This window comes from Balaenoptera ricei, chromosome 4, assembly GCF_028023285.1.
Source record: "Balaenoptera ricei isolate mBalRic1 chromosome 4, mBalRic1.hap2, whole genome shotgun sequence".
In the NCBI taxonomy this organism is placed as follows: domain Eukaryota; kingdom Metazoa; phylum Chordata; class Mammalia; order Artiodactyla; family Balaenopteridae; genus Balaenoptera; species Balaenoptera ricei.
The window spans coordinates 66,577,876-66,591,849 of NC_082642.1; the positions used below are offsets into that span (position 1 = coordinate 66,577,876).

Below are 13,974 nucleotides of genomic sequence, written 5' to 3' on the forward strand. Positions count from 1 at the left end.
CCACAACAAAGAAGAGAAATTACATTCATCGTTTCTAGTCATTCCTGCTCAAGGAACATATGGTCATTTTAAGTTATGGATAAACTTCATAGCCTTCCTGAGCCACTGGCCCTAGGAAATCAGGGTGCAAGAAAACTTTTACTGTATAGAAGTCATCAGATTAAAGGTCTATGACTCAGTGAATCAACAAATAAATTGAGAAAAAAATCCTGGATGGAATCAGGAGTAGGTGTCAACATAGGCACTGGTTTGATGGGGAAGGATGAAAATGAAATGTGTGCTCTGGTTGTGTTAAAATAATTCTAATTACAGCCAATTAAGTGAGGTGCTTATCCTTTATGCTTAACTTGTGCTTAATTACCATGCAGTATAATAATGACTTCTCAACATGTTCTAAATTAATACTGTATCCTTTATTTGATTGTAACAGAAAATTCTTCACACTTATCTAGCCAGATCTCAAGGTCCAGCTCTAGGCATATTACCTGATCTTCCTGGGAACTGACCCATAGGCTAGAGTTTACTTTGCCATTGACGGAGTCAGTCATGCTGGTGAGAGAGGCAGAGTAAAGGGACAAAGTAGGTGATTAAATAATTAATCCCATTAGGGGATTGTAAGTAGAGAAATAAGTATGGGAGACCCCTGTAAGTTAATGATCACTCAAGAAAGCAGGTTTGCTTAACCACAAAACCAAGCAGACTTACTTAGCAACAAAACCATGCAACAGAAGCATGAGACATGCCCCAAAACAATAAAACAATGGTGGAAAGAGACCCACATCCTGCCCAGTGAGGTCAGTAAGTTAATGATTCCTAGGACATGCTCCTCTGCACACACTAAAAACAAAAATATGAGGAAAAGGTGACATTATATTATACTAAAACCTGAAATGATTTACCATATTTTATTATGTTACCGCCTTTTTGCTCATTTCCATTGTGCCAGGACAGTCCCAGTTTGACCATGTAGGGACAAGAAAACTCCCCTGCCCAATGCGGAGAAGGAGCTGATGACAGAAGCCTGACGTCTACTCAAGAAAGAAGAAGAAGGTGGTCTTCTCCCCCTCCCCACTTTTCCTTTGATTATAAAACTGTAGCCCACTAAGATCTGGGCCTCAGCATTCCCTTGCCTGCCCGCTTATAAACCTCACAAGCATCCTATTCTAATAAATCACTTCTTATCTATCACTTTGCCTCTCGCTGAATTCTTTCTGCCCTGAGACATAAAGAACCGGAGCTCCTCCTAACCCCCCACTCTCTGAGATGCATTTCTGCAGTTTCACTGGGATGGGTCTCACACTCCATATAGGAGTACTGAGTCCTCAGTGGGGCATCAGAACAGTAGGGCTGCTTGGGGAATCCACCACACACTAAGCCACCAACCAACACCTGACTCAGAAGCATCTTCCTGGCCCAAATGATCTCCAAGTATAATTATCTACCCACAACTTCAATTAAAAAAAAAAAAAGAGGCACTTGCCTGTGACTAAAAACACTCCCTAAAGTATTTCTGTGTGTATGAACTGGCACAGAAACATGAACACTGAAAAGCACTGGACTTTAGAACAAAATTGACTAATGAAATACAAGAGAAAATCTAAAACATTAAGAGAAGTAAGGGGAATGAAATATTTTTAGGATCTTTCTTTCCTCTACTTTAAGTCAGTTCAAGGAGCATGTTGGGGTCAGCTATATGTTAGACTTTTAAGTGCTTTAAAAAGACGTGATACTCCCTCTTGCAAGAGCACCAGAATCACAACTAACTGCTGAACAATCATCGACAGGAAGACACTGGAACTCGCCAAAAAAGATACCCCACATCCAAAGACAAAGGAGAAGCCACAATGAGACGGTAGGAGGGGCACAATCACAATATAAAATCAAATCCCATAACTGCTAGGTAAGTGACTCACACACTGGAGAACACTTATACCACAGAAGTCCACCCACTGGAGTGAAGGTTCTGAGCCCCACGTCAGGCTTCACAACCTGGGGTCCGGCAAGGGCAGGAGGAATTCCTAGAGAATCAGACTTTGAAGGCTAGCGGGATTTGATTGCAGGATTTCGACAGGACTGGGGGAAACAGAGACTCCACTCTTGGAGGGCACACACAACGTAGTGTGTGCATTGGGACCCAGGGGAAGGAGCAGTGACCCCATAGGAGACTGAATCAGACCTACCTGCTAGTGTTGGAGGGTCTCTTGCAGAGTTGGGGTTGGCTGTGTCTCACCACGAGGACAAGGAAGCTGGCAGCAGAAGCTCTGGGAAGCACTCCTTGGCGTGAGCCCTCCCAGAGTCCGCCATTAGCCCCACCAAACAGCTGGGGTAGGCTCCAGGGTTGGGTCGCCTCAGGCCAAACAACTAACAGGGAGGGAACCCAGCCCCACCCATCAGCAGGCAATCGGATTAAAGTTTTACTGAGCTCTGCCCACCAGAGCAACACCCAGCTCTACCCACCACCAGTCCCTCCCATCAGAAAACTTGCACAAGCCACTTAGATAGCCTCATCCACCAGAGGGCAGACAGCAGAAGCAAGAAGAACTACAGTTCTGCAGCCTGTGGAAGGAAAACCACATTCACAGAAAGATAGACAAGATGAAAAGGCAGAGGGCTATGTACCAGATGAAGGAACGAGATAAAACCCCAGAAAACAACTAAATGAAGTGGAGATAGGAAACCTTCCAGAAAAAGAATTCAGAATAATGATAGTAAAGATGATCCAGGACCTCGGAAAAAGAATGGAGGCAAAGATCGAGAAGATGCAAGAAATGTTTAACAAAGACCTAGAAGAATTACAGAACAGACAAACAGAGATGAACAATACAATAACTGAAATGAAAAATACACTAGAAGGCATCAGTAGCAGAATAACTGAGGCAGAAGAACAGATAAGTGACCTGGAAGACAGAAAGGTGGACTTCACTGCCACGGAACAGAATAAAGAAAAAAGAATGAAAAGAAATGAAGACAGCCTAAGAGACCTCTGGGACAACACTAAACACAACAACATTCCCATTATAGGGGTCCCAGAAGGAGAAGAGAGAGACAAAGGACTCGAGAAAATATTTGAAGAGATTATGGTCAAAAACTTCCCTAACATGGGAAAGGAAATAGCCACCCAAGTCGACGAAGCACAGAGAGTCCTATACAGGATAAATCCAAGGAGAAACATGCTGAGACACACAGTAATCAAAATGGCAAAAATTAAAGACAAAGAAAATTACTGAAAGCAGCAAGGGAAAAGTGACAACATATGAGTGAACTCCCATAAAGTTAACAGCTGATTTCTCAGCAGAAACTCTACAAGCCAGAAGGGAGTGGCATGACATATTTAAAGTGATGAGGAGGTCGGGGCAAGATGGCGGAAGAGTAAGACGCGGAGATCACCTTCCTTCCCACAGATACATTAGAAATACATCTACACGTGGAACTGCTCCTACAGAACACCCACTGAACACTGGCAGAAGACGTCAGACCTCCCAAAACTCAAGAAACTCCCCACGTACTTGGGTAGGGCAAAAGAAAAAAGAAATAACAGAGACAAAAGAATAGGGACGGGACCTGCACCAGTGGGAGGGAGCCGTGAAGGAGGAAAGGTTTCCACACACTAGGAAGCCCCTTCGCGGGCGGAGACTGTGGGTGGCAGAGGAGGGAAGCTTCGGAGCCACGGAGGAGAGCGCAGCAACAGGGGTGCGGAGGGCAAAGTGGAGAGATTCCCGCACAGAGGATTGGTGCCGAGCAGCACTCACCAGCCCGAGAGGCTTGTCTGCTCACCCGCCGGGGTGGGCGGGGCTGGGAGCTGAGGCTCCGGCTTCGGTCGGATCCCAGGGAGAGGACTGGGGTTAGCGGCGTGAAAACAGCCTGAAGGGGGCTAGTGCGCCACAGCTAGCCGGGAGGGAGTCCGGGAAAAAGTCTGCAGCTGCCGAAGAGGCAAGAGACTTTTTCTTTCCTCTTTGTTTCACGGTGCGCAAGGAGAAGGGATTCAGAGCGCCGCCTAAACGAGCTCCAGAGACGGGCGCGAGCCGCGGCTATCAGCGCGGACCCCAGAGACGGGTGTGAGACGCTAAGGCTGCTGCTGTCGCCACCAAAAAGCCTGTGTGTGAGCACAGGTCACTCTCCACACCGCCCCTCCGGGAGCCTGTGCAGCCCGCCACTGCCGGGTCCCGTAATCCAGGGACAACTTCCCCGGGAGAACGCACGGCGCGCCTCAGGCTGGTGCAATGTCACGTCGGCCTCTGCCGCCACAGGCTCGCCCCGCATCCGTACCCCTCCCTCCCCACGGCCTGAGTGAGCCAGAGCCCCCGAAGCAGCTGCTCCTTTAACCCCGTCCTGTCTGGGCGGGGAACAGACGCCCTCAGGTGACCTACACGCAGAGGCGGGGCCAAATCCAAAGCTGAACCCCGGGAGCTGTGCGAACAAAGAAGAGAAAGGGAAATCTCTCCCAGCAGCCTCAGAAGCAGCGGATTAAAACTCCACAAACAACTTGATGTGCCTGCATCTATTGAATACCTGAATAGACAACGAATCATTCCAAATTCAGGAGGTGGACTTTGGGAGCCGGATATATTAATTTTTCCCCTTTTCCTTTTTCTGTGAGTGTATATGTGTATGCTTCTGGGTGAGATTTTGTCTGTATAGCTTTGCTTTATAATAGCTTTATTTTATTTTATTTTATTTTATCCTCTTTCTTTCTTTCTTTCTTTCTATTTTTTCTCCCTTTTACTCTGAGCCGTGTGGATGAAAGGCTCTTTGTGTTCCAGCAGGCATCAGGGCTGTGCCTCTGAGGTGGGAGAGCCAACTTCAGGACACTGGTCCACAAGAGACCTCCCAGCGCCAAGTAATACCAAACGGCAAAAATCTCTCAGAGATCTCCATCTCAACATCAAGACCCAGCTTCACTCAACGACCAGCAAGCTACAGTGCTGGACACCCTATGCCAAACAACTAGCAAGACAGGAACACAGCCCCATCCATTAGCAGAGAGGCTGCCTAAAATCATAATAAGGCCACAGACACCCCAAAACACACCACCAGACGTGGACGTGCCCTCCAAAAAGACAAGATCCAGCCTCATCCACCAGAACACAGGCACTAGTCCCCTCCACCAGGAAGCCTACACAACCCACTGAACCAATCTTAGCCACTGGGGACAGATACCAAAAACAACGGGAACTACGAACCTGCAGCCTGTGAAAAGGAGACCCCAAACACAGTAAGATAAGCAAAATGAGAAGACAGAAAAACACACAGCAGATGAAGGAGCAGGGTCAAAACACACCAGACCTAACAAATGAAGAGGAAATAGGTAGTCTACCTAAAAAAGAATTCAGAATAATGATAGTAAGGATGATCCAAAATCTTGGAAATAGAATAGACAAAATGCAAGAAACATTTAACAAGGACCTAGAAGAACTAAAGAGGAACCAAACAACGATGAAAAACACAATAAATGAAATTAAAAATACTCTAGATGGGATCAATAGCAGAGTAACTGAGGCATAAGAATGGATAAGTGACCTGGAAGATAAAATGGTGGAAATAACTGCTGCAGAGCAGAATAAAGAAAAAAGAATGAAAAGAACTGAGGACAGTCTCAGAGACCTCTGGAACAACATTAAACGCACCAACATTCGAATTATAGGGGTCCCAGAAGAAGAAGAGAAAAAGAAAGGGACTGAGAAAATATTTGAAGAGATTATAGTTGAAAACTTCCCTAATATGGGAAAGGAAATAGTTAATCAAGTCCTGGAAGCACAGAGAGTCCCATACAGGATAAATCCAAGGAGAAACACGCCAAGACACATATTAATCAAACTATCAAAAATTAAATATAAAGAAAACATATTAAAAGCAGCAAGGGAAAAACAACAAATAACACACAAGGGAATCCCCATAAGGTTAACAGCTGATCTTTCAGCAGAAACCCTGCAAGCCACAAGGGAGTGGCAGGATATACTTAAAGTGATGAAGGAGAAAAACCTACAATCAAGGTTACTCTACCCAGCAAGGATCTCATTCAGATTTGATGGAGAAATTAAAACCTTTACAGACAAGCAAAAGCTGAGAGAGTTCAGCACCACCAAACCAGCTTTACAACAAATGCTAAAGGAACTTCTCTAGGCAAGAAACACAAGAGAAGGAAAACACCTACAATAACAAACCCAAAACATTTAAGAAAATGGGAATAGGAACATACATACCGATAATTACCTTAAATGTAAATGGATTAAATGCTCCCACCAAAAGACACAGACTGGCTGAATGGATACAAAAACAAGACCCATATATATGCTGTCTACAAGAGACCCACTTCAGACCTAGAGACACATACAGACTGAAAGTGAGGGGATGGAAAAAGATATTCCATGCAAATGGAAATCAAAAGAAAGCTGGAGTAGCAATTCTCATATCAGACAAAATAGACTTTAAAATAAAGACTATTACAAGAGACAAAGAAGGACACTATATAATGATCAAGGGATTGATCCAAGAGGAAGGTATAACAATTGTAAATATTTATGCACCCAACATAGGAGCACCTCAATACATAAGGCAAATACTAACAGCCATAAAAGGGGAAATTGACAGCAACAGAATCATAGTAGGGGACTTTAACACCCCACTTTCACCAATGGACAGATCATCCAAAATGAAAATAAATAAGGAAACACAAGCTTTAAATGATACATTAAACAAGATGGACTTAATTGATATATATAGGACATTCCACCCAAAAACAACAGAATATACATTTTTCTCAAGTGCTCATGGAACATTCTCCAGGATAGATCATATCTTGGGTCACAAATCAAGCCTTGGTAAATTTAAGAAAATTGAAATCGTATCAAGTATCTTTTCCGACCACAACGCTATGAGACTAGATATCAATTACAGGAAAAGATCTGTAAAAAATACAAACACATGGAGGCTACACAATACACTACTTAATAACGAAGTGATCACTAAAGAAATCAAAGGGGAAATCAAAAAATACCTAGAAACAAATGACAATGGAGACATGACGACCCAAAACCTATGGGATGCAGCAAAAGCAGTGCTAAGAGGGAAGTTTATAGCAATACAAGCCTACCTCAAGAAACAGGAAACATCTCGAATAAACAACCTAACCTTGCACCTAAAGCAATTAGAGAAAGAAGAATAAAAAAACCCCAAAGCTAGCAGAAGGAAAGAAATCATAAAGATCAGATCAGAAATAAATGAAAAAGAAATGAAGGAGACAATAGCGAAGATCAATGAAACTAAAAGCTGGTTCTTTGAGAAGATAAACAAAATTGATAAACCATTAGCCAGACTCATCAAGAGAAAAAGGGAGAAGACTCAAATCAATAGAATTAGAAATGAAAAAGGAGAAGTATCCACTGACACTGCAGAAATACAAACGATCATGAGAGATTACTACAAGCAACTCTATGCCAATAAAATGGACAACCTGGAAGAAATGGACAGATTCTTAGAAATGCACAAACTGCCGAGACTGAACCAGGAAGAAATAGAAAATATGAACAGACCAATCACAAGCACTGAAATTGAAACTGTGATTAAAAATCTTCCAACAAACAAAAGCCCAGGACCAGATGGCTTCACAGCCGAATTCTATCAAACATTGAGAGAAGAGCAAACACCTATCCTTCTCAAACTCTTCCAAAATATTGCAGAGGGAGGAACACTCCCCAACTCATTCTACGAGGCCACCATCACCCTGATACCAAAACCAGACAAAGATGTCACAAAGAAAGAAAACTACAGGCCAATATCACTGATGAACATAGATGCAAAAATCCTCAACAAAATACTAGCAAACAGAATCCAACAGCACATTAAAAGGATCATACACCATGATCAAGTGGGGTTTATTCCAGGAATGCAAGGATTCTTCAATATACGCAAATCAAACAACGTAATACATCATATTAACAAATTGAAGGAGAAAAACCATATGATCATCTCAATAGGTGCAGAGAAAGCTTTTGACAAAATTCAACACCCATTTATGATAAAAGCCCTGCAGAAAGTAGGCATAGAGGGAACTTTCCTCTACATAATAGAGGCCATATATGACAAACCCACAGCCAATATTGTCCTCAATGGTGAAAAACTGAAACCATTTCCACTAGGATCGGGAACAAGACAAGGTTGCCCACTCTCACCACTATTATTCAACATAGTTTTGGAAGTGTTAGCCACAGAAATCAGAGAAGAAAAAGAAATAAAAGGAATCCAAATCGGAAAAGAAGAAGTAAAGCTGTCACTGTTTGCAGATGACATGATACTATACATAGAGAATCCTAAAGATGCTACCAGAAAACTACTAGAGCTAATCAATGGATTTGGTAAAGTAGCAGGATACAAAATTAATGCACAGAAATCTCTTGCATTCCTATACACTAATGATGAAAAATCTGAAAGAGAAATTAAGGAAACATCTCCGTTTACCATTGCAACAAAAAGAATAAAATATCTAGGAATAAACCTACCTAAGGAGACAAAAGACCTGTATGCAGAAAATTATAAGACACTGATGAAAGAAATTAAAGATGATACAAATAGATGGAGAGATATACCATGTCCTTGGATTGGAGGAAACAACATTGTGAAAATGACTCTACTACCCAAAGCAATCTACAGATTCAATGCAATCCCTATCAAACTACCACTGGCATTTTTCACAGAACCAGAACAAAAAATTTCACAATTTGTATGGAAACACAAAAGACCCCGAATAGCCAAAGCAATCTTGAGAAAGAAAAATGGAGCTGGAGGAATCAGGCTCCCTGACTTCAGACTATATTACAAAGCTACAGTAATCAAGACAGTTTGGTACTGGCACAAAAACAGAAACATAGATCAATGGAACAGGATAGAAAGCCCAGAGATTAACCCATGCACATATGGTCACCTTATCTCTGATAAAGGAGGCAAGCATATACAGTGGAGAAAAGACAGCCTCTTCAATAAGTGGTGCTGGGAAAACTGGACAGGTACATGTAAAAGTATGAAATTAGAACACTCCCTGACACCATATACAAAAATAAACTCAAAATGGATTAAAGACCTAAGTGTAAGGCCAAACACTATCAAACTCTTAGAGGAAAACATAGGCAGAACACTCTATGACATAAATCACAGCAAGATCCTTTTTGACCCAGCTCCTAGAGAAATGGAAATAAAAACACAAATAAACAAATGGGACCTAATGAAACTTAAAAGCTTTTGCACAGCAAAGGAAACCTTAAACAAGACGAAAAGACAACCCTCAGAATGGGAGAAAATATTTGCAAATGAAGCAACTGACAAAGGATTAATCTCCAAGATTTACAAGCAGCTCATGCAGCTCAATAACAAAAAAACAAACAACCCAATCCAAAAATGGGCAGAAGACCTAAATAGACATTTCTCCAAAGAAGATATACAGATTGCCAACAAACACATGAAGGAATGCTCAACATCATTAATCATTAGAGAAATGCAAATCAAAACTACAATGAGATATCATCTCACACCGGTCAGAATGGCCATCATCAAAAAATCTACAAACAATAAATGCTGGAGAGGGTGTGGAGAAAAGGGAACCCTCTTGCACTGTTGGTGGGAATGTAAATTGATACAGCCACTATGGAGAACAGTATGGAGGTTCCTTAAAAAACTAAAAGTAGGGCTTCCCTGGTGGCGCAGTGGTTGAGAATCCGCCTGCCGATGCAGGGGACACGGGTTCGAGCCCTGGTCTGGGAAGATCCCACATGCCGCGGAGCAACTAGGCCCGTGAGCCACAACTACTGAGCCTGCGCATCTGGAGCCCGTGCTCCGCAACAAGAGAGGCCGCGATAGTGAGAGGCCCGTGCACCGCGATGAAGAGTGGCCCCCGCTCGCCACAACTAGAGAAAGCCCTCGCACAGAAACGAAGACCCAACACACCCAAAAATCAATCAATTAATAAATAAATTTATAAAAAAAAAAAAAAAAAAAAAAACTAAAAGTAGAACTACCATACGACCCAGCAATCCCACTACTGGGCATATACCCTGAGAAAACCATAGTTCAAAAAGAGTCATGTACCAAAATGTTCATTGCAGCTCTATTTACAATAGCCAGGACATGGAAGCAACCTAAGTGTCCATCATCGGATGAATGGATAAAGAAGATGTGGCACATATATACAATGGAATATTACTCAGCCATAAAAAGAAATGAAATGGAGGTATTTGTAGTGAGGTGGATGGAGTTAGAGTCTGTCATACAGAGTGAAGTAAGTCAGAAAGAGAAAAACGAATACAGTATGCTAACACATATATATGGAATCTAAGGGAAAAAAAAAAAAAAAGGTCATGAAGAACCTAGTGGCAAGACGGGAATAAAGACACAGACCTACTAGAGAATGGACTTGAGGATATGGGGAGGGGGAGGGGTAAGATGTGACAGGGTGAGAGAGTGGCATGGACATATATACACTACCAAACGTAAAATAGATAGCTAGTGGGAAGCAGCCGCATAGCACAGGGAGATCAGCTCGGTGCTTTGTGACCACCTAGAGGGGTGGGATAGGGAGGGTGGGAGGGAGGAGATGCAAGAGGGAAGAGATATGGGAACATATGTATATGTATAACTGATTCACTTTGTTATAAAGCAGAAACTAACACACCATTGTAAAGCAATTATACTCCAATAAAGATGTTTAAATAAATAAATAAATAAATAAAGTGATGAAAGGGAAGAACCTACAACCAAGATTACTCTACCTGGGAAGGATCTCATTCAGATTCGATGGAGAAATCAAAAGCTTTACAGACAAACAAAAGCTAAGAGAATTCAGCACCACCAAACCAGCCCTACAACAAATGCTAAAGGAACTTCTCTAAGTAGGAAACACAAGAGAAGCAAAGGACCTACAAAAACAAACCCAAAACAATTAAGAAAATGGTAATACATATTGACAATTATGTTAAACATGACTGGATTAAATGCTCCAGCCAAAAGACACAGGTTCACTGAATGGATACAAAAACAAGACCCATATATATGCTGTCTGCAACAGACCCACTTGAGAACTAGGGACACATACAGAGTGAAAGTGAGGGGATGGAAAAAGATATCCCATGCAAATGAAAATCAAAAGAAAGCTGGAGTAGCAATACTCATATCAGATCAAATAGACTTTAAAATAAAGAATATTACAAGAGACAAGGAAGGACACTACATAATGATCAAGGTATCAATCCAAGAAGATATAACAATTATAAATATATATGCACCCAACATAGGAGCACCTCAATACATAAGGCAACTGCTAACAGCTATAAAAGAGGAAATCAACAGTAACACAATAATAGTGGGGGACTTTAACACCTCACTTACACCAATGGACAGATCATCCAAACAGAAAATTAATAAGGAAACACAAGCTTTAAATGACACAATAAACCAGATAGATTTAATTGATATTTATAGGACATTCCATCCAAAAACAGCAGATAACACTTTCTTCTCAAGAGCGCATGGAACATTCGCCAGGATAGATCGCATCTTGGGTCACAAATCAAGCCTCAGCAAATTTAAGAAAATTGAAATCATATCAAGCATCTTTTCTGACCACAACGCTATGAGATTAGAAATGAATTACAGGGGAAAAACGTAGAAAACACAAACACATGGAGGCTAAACAATACGTTACTAAATAACCAAGAGATCACTGAAGAAATCAAAGAGGAAATCAAAAAATGCCTAGAGACAAATGACAATGAAAACACGACGATCCAAAACCTATGGGATGCAGCAAAAGCAGTTCCAAGAGGGAAGTTTATAGCGACACACTCCTACCTCAAGAAACAACAAACATCTCAAATAAACAATCTAACCTTACACCTAAAGGAACTAGAGAAAGAAGAACAAACAAAACGCAAAGTTAGCAGCAGGAAAGAAATCATAAAGATCAGAGCAGAAATAAATGAAATAGAAACTAAGAAAACAATCGCAAAGATCAATAAAACTAAAAGCTGGTTCTTTGAGAAGATGTACAAAATTGATAAACCATTAGTCAGACTCATCAAGAAAAAGAGGGAGAGGACTCAAATCAATATAATATTAGAAATGAAAATGGAGAAGTTACAACAGACACCACAGAAATACAAAGCATCCTAAGAGACTACTACAAGCAGCTCTATGCCAATAAAATGGACAACCTGGAAGAAATGGACAAATTCTTAGAAAGGTATGACCTTCCAAGACCGAACCAGGAAGAAATAGAAAATATGAACAGACCAATCACAAGTAATTAAATTGAAACTGTGATTAAAAACCTTCCAACAAACAAAACTCCAGGACCAGATGTCTTCACAGGTGATTTCTATCAAACATTTAGAGAAGAGCTAACACCCATCCTTCTCAAACACTTCCAAAAAATTGCAGAGGAAGAAACACTCCCAAACTCATTCTATGAGGCCACCATCACCCTGACACCAAAACCAGACAAAGATACTACAAAAAAAGAAAATTACCAACCAATATCACTGATGAATAAAGATGCAAAAACCCTCAACAAAATTCTAGCAAACAGAATCCAACAACACATTAAAAGGATCATACACCATGACCAAGTGGGATTTATCCCAGGGATGCAAGGATTCTTCAATATATGCAAATCAATAAATGTGACACACCATATTAACAAATTGAAGATGAAAAACCATGTGATCATCTCAATAGACACAGAAAAAGCTTTCGACAAAATTCAACACCCATTTATGATAAAAACTCTCCAGAAAGTGGGTGTAGAGGGAACCTACCTCAACATAATAAAGGCCATATATGACAAACCCACAGCAAACATCATTCTCAATGGTGAAAAACTGAAAGCATTTCCTCTAAGATCAGGAACAAGACAAGGATGTCCACTCTCACCACTATTATTCAACATATTTTTGGAAGTCTTAACCACGGCAATCTGAGAAGAAAAAGAAATAAAAGGAATACAAATTGGAAAAGAGGAAGTAAAAATGTCACTGTTTGCAGATGACATGATACTATACATACAGAATCCTAAAGATGCCACCAGAAAACTACTAGAGCTAATCAATGAATTTGGTAAAGTTGCAGGATACAAAATTAATGCACAGAAATCTCTTGCATTCCTATACACTAATGATGAAAAATCTGAAAGAGAAATTAAGGAAACAATCCCATTTACCATTGCAACAAAAAGAATAAAATACCTAGGAATAAACCTACCTAGGGAGACAAAAGACCTGTATGCAGAAAACTATAAGACACTGATGAAAGAAATTAAAGATGATACCAACAGATGGAGTGATATACCATGTCCTTGGATTGGAAGAATCAATATTGTGAAAATGACTACAGTACCCAAAGCAATCTATAGATTCAATGTAATCCCTATCAAATTACTAATGGCATTTTTTACGGAACTAGAACAAAAAATCTTAAAATTTGTATGGAGACAAAAAAGACCCCGAATAACCAAAGCAGTCTTGAGGAAAAAAAACGGAGCTGGAGGAATCAGACTCCCTGACTTCAGACTGTACTACAAAGCTACAGTAATCAAGACAATATGGTACTGGCACAAAAACAGAAATATAGATAAATGGAACAGGATAGAAAGCCCAGAGATAAACCCACGCACCAATGGTCAACTAATCCATGACAAAGGAGGCAAGGATATACAATGGAGAAAAGAGTCTCTTCAATAAGTGGTGCTGGGAAAACTGGACAGCTACTTGTAAAAGAATGAAATGAGAACACACCCTAACACCATACACAAAAATAAACTCAAAATGGATTAGAGACCTAAATGAAGACCGGACACTATAAAACTCTTAGAGGAAAACATAGGAAGAACACTCTTTGACATAAATCACAGCAAGATCTTTTTGGATCCACCTCCTAGAGTAATGGAAATAAAAACAAAAATAAACAAATGGGACCTAATGAAACTTAAAAGTTTTT

The 13,974-nt window shown here is 40.8% G+C and overlaps 1 protein-coding gene across 4 annotated transcripts in view; it reads right to left on the minus strand.

The window, feature by feature from the left end:
* PLD1 (phospholipase D1) overlaps window positions 1-13,974 on the minus strand; it is a 213,086-nt gene that overhangs the window by 187,547 nt on the left and 11,565 nt on the right. The window contains exon 1 of one of the 4 annotated variants that reach the window (XM_059920531.1): window positions 2,181-2,285. The exons of the other annotated variants lie outside the window; for them this stretch is intronic. The gene's annotated coding sequence lies outside the window, so the exon portion shown is untranslated. Of the gene's footprint in view, window positions 1-2,180; window positions 2,286-13,974 lie in introns of those variants that run through there. 4 annotated transcript variants of the gene reach the window in all.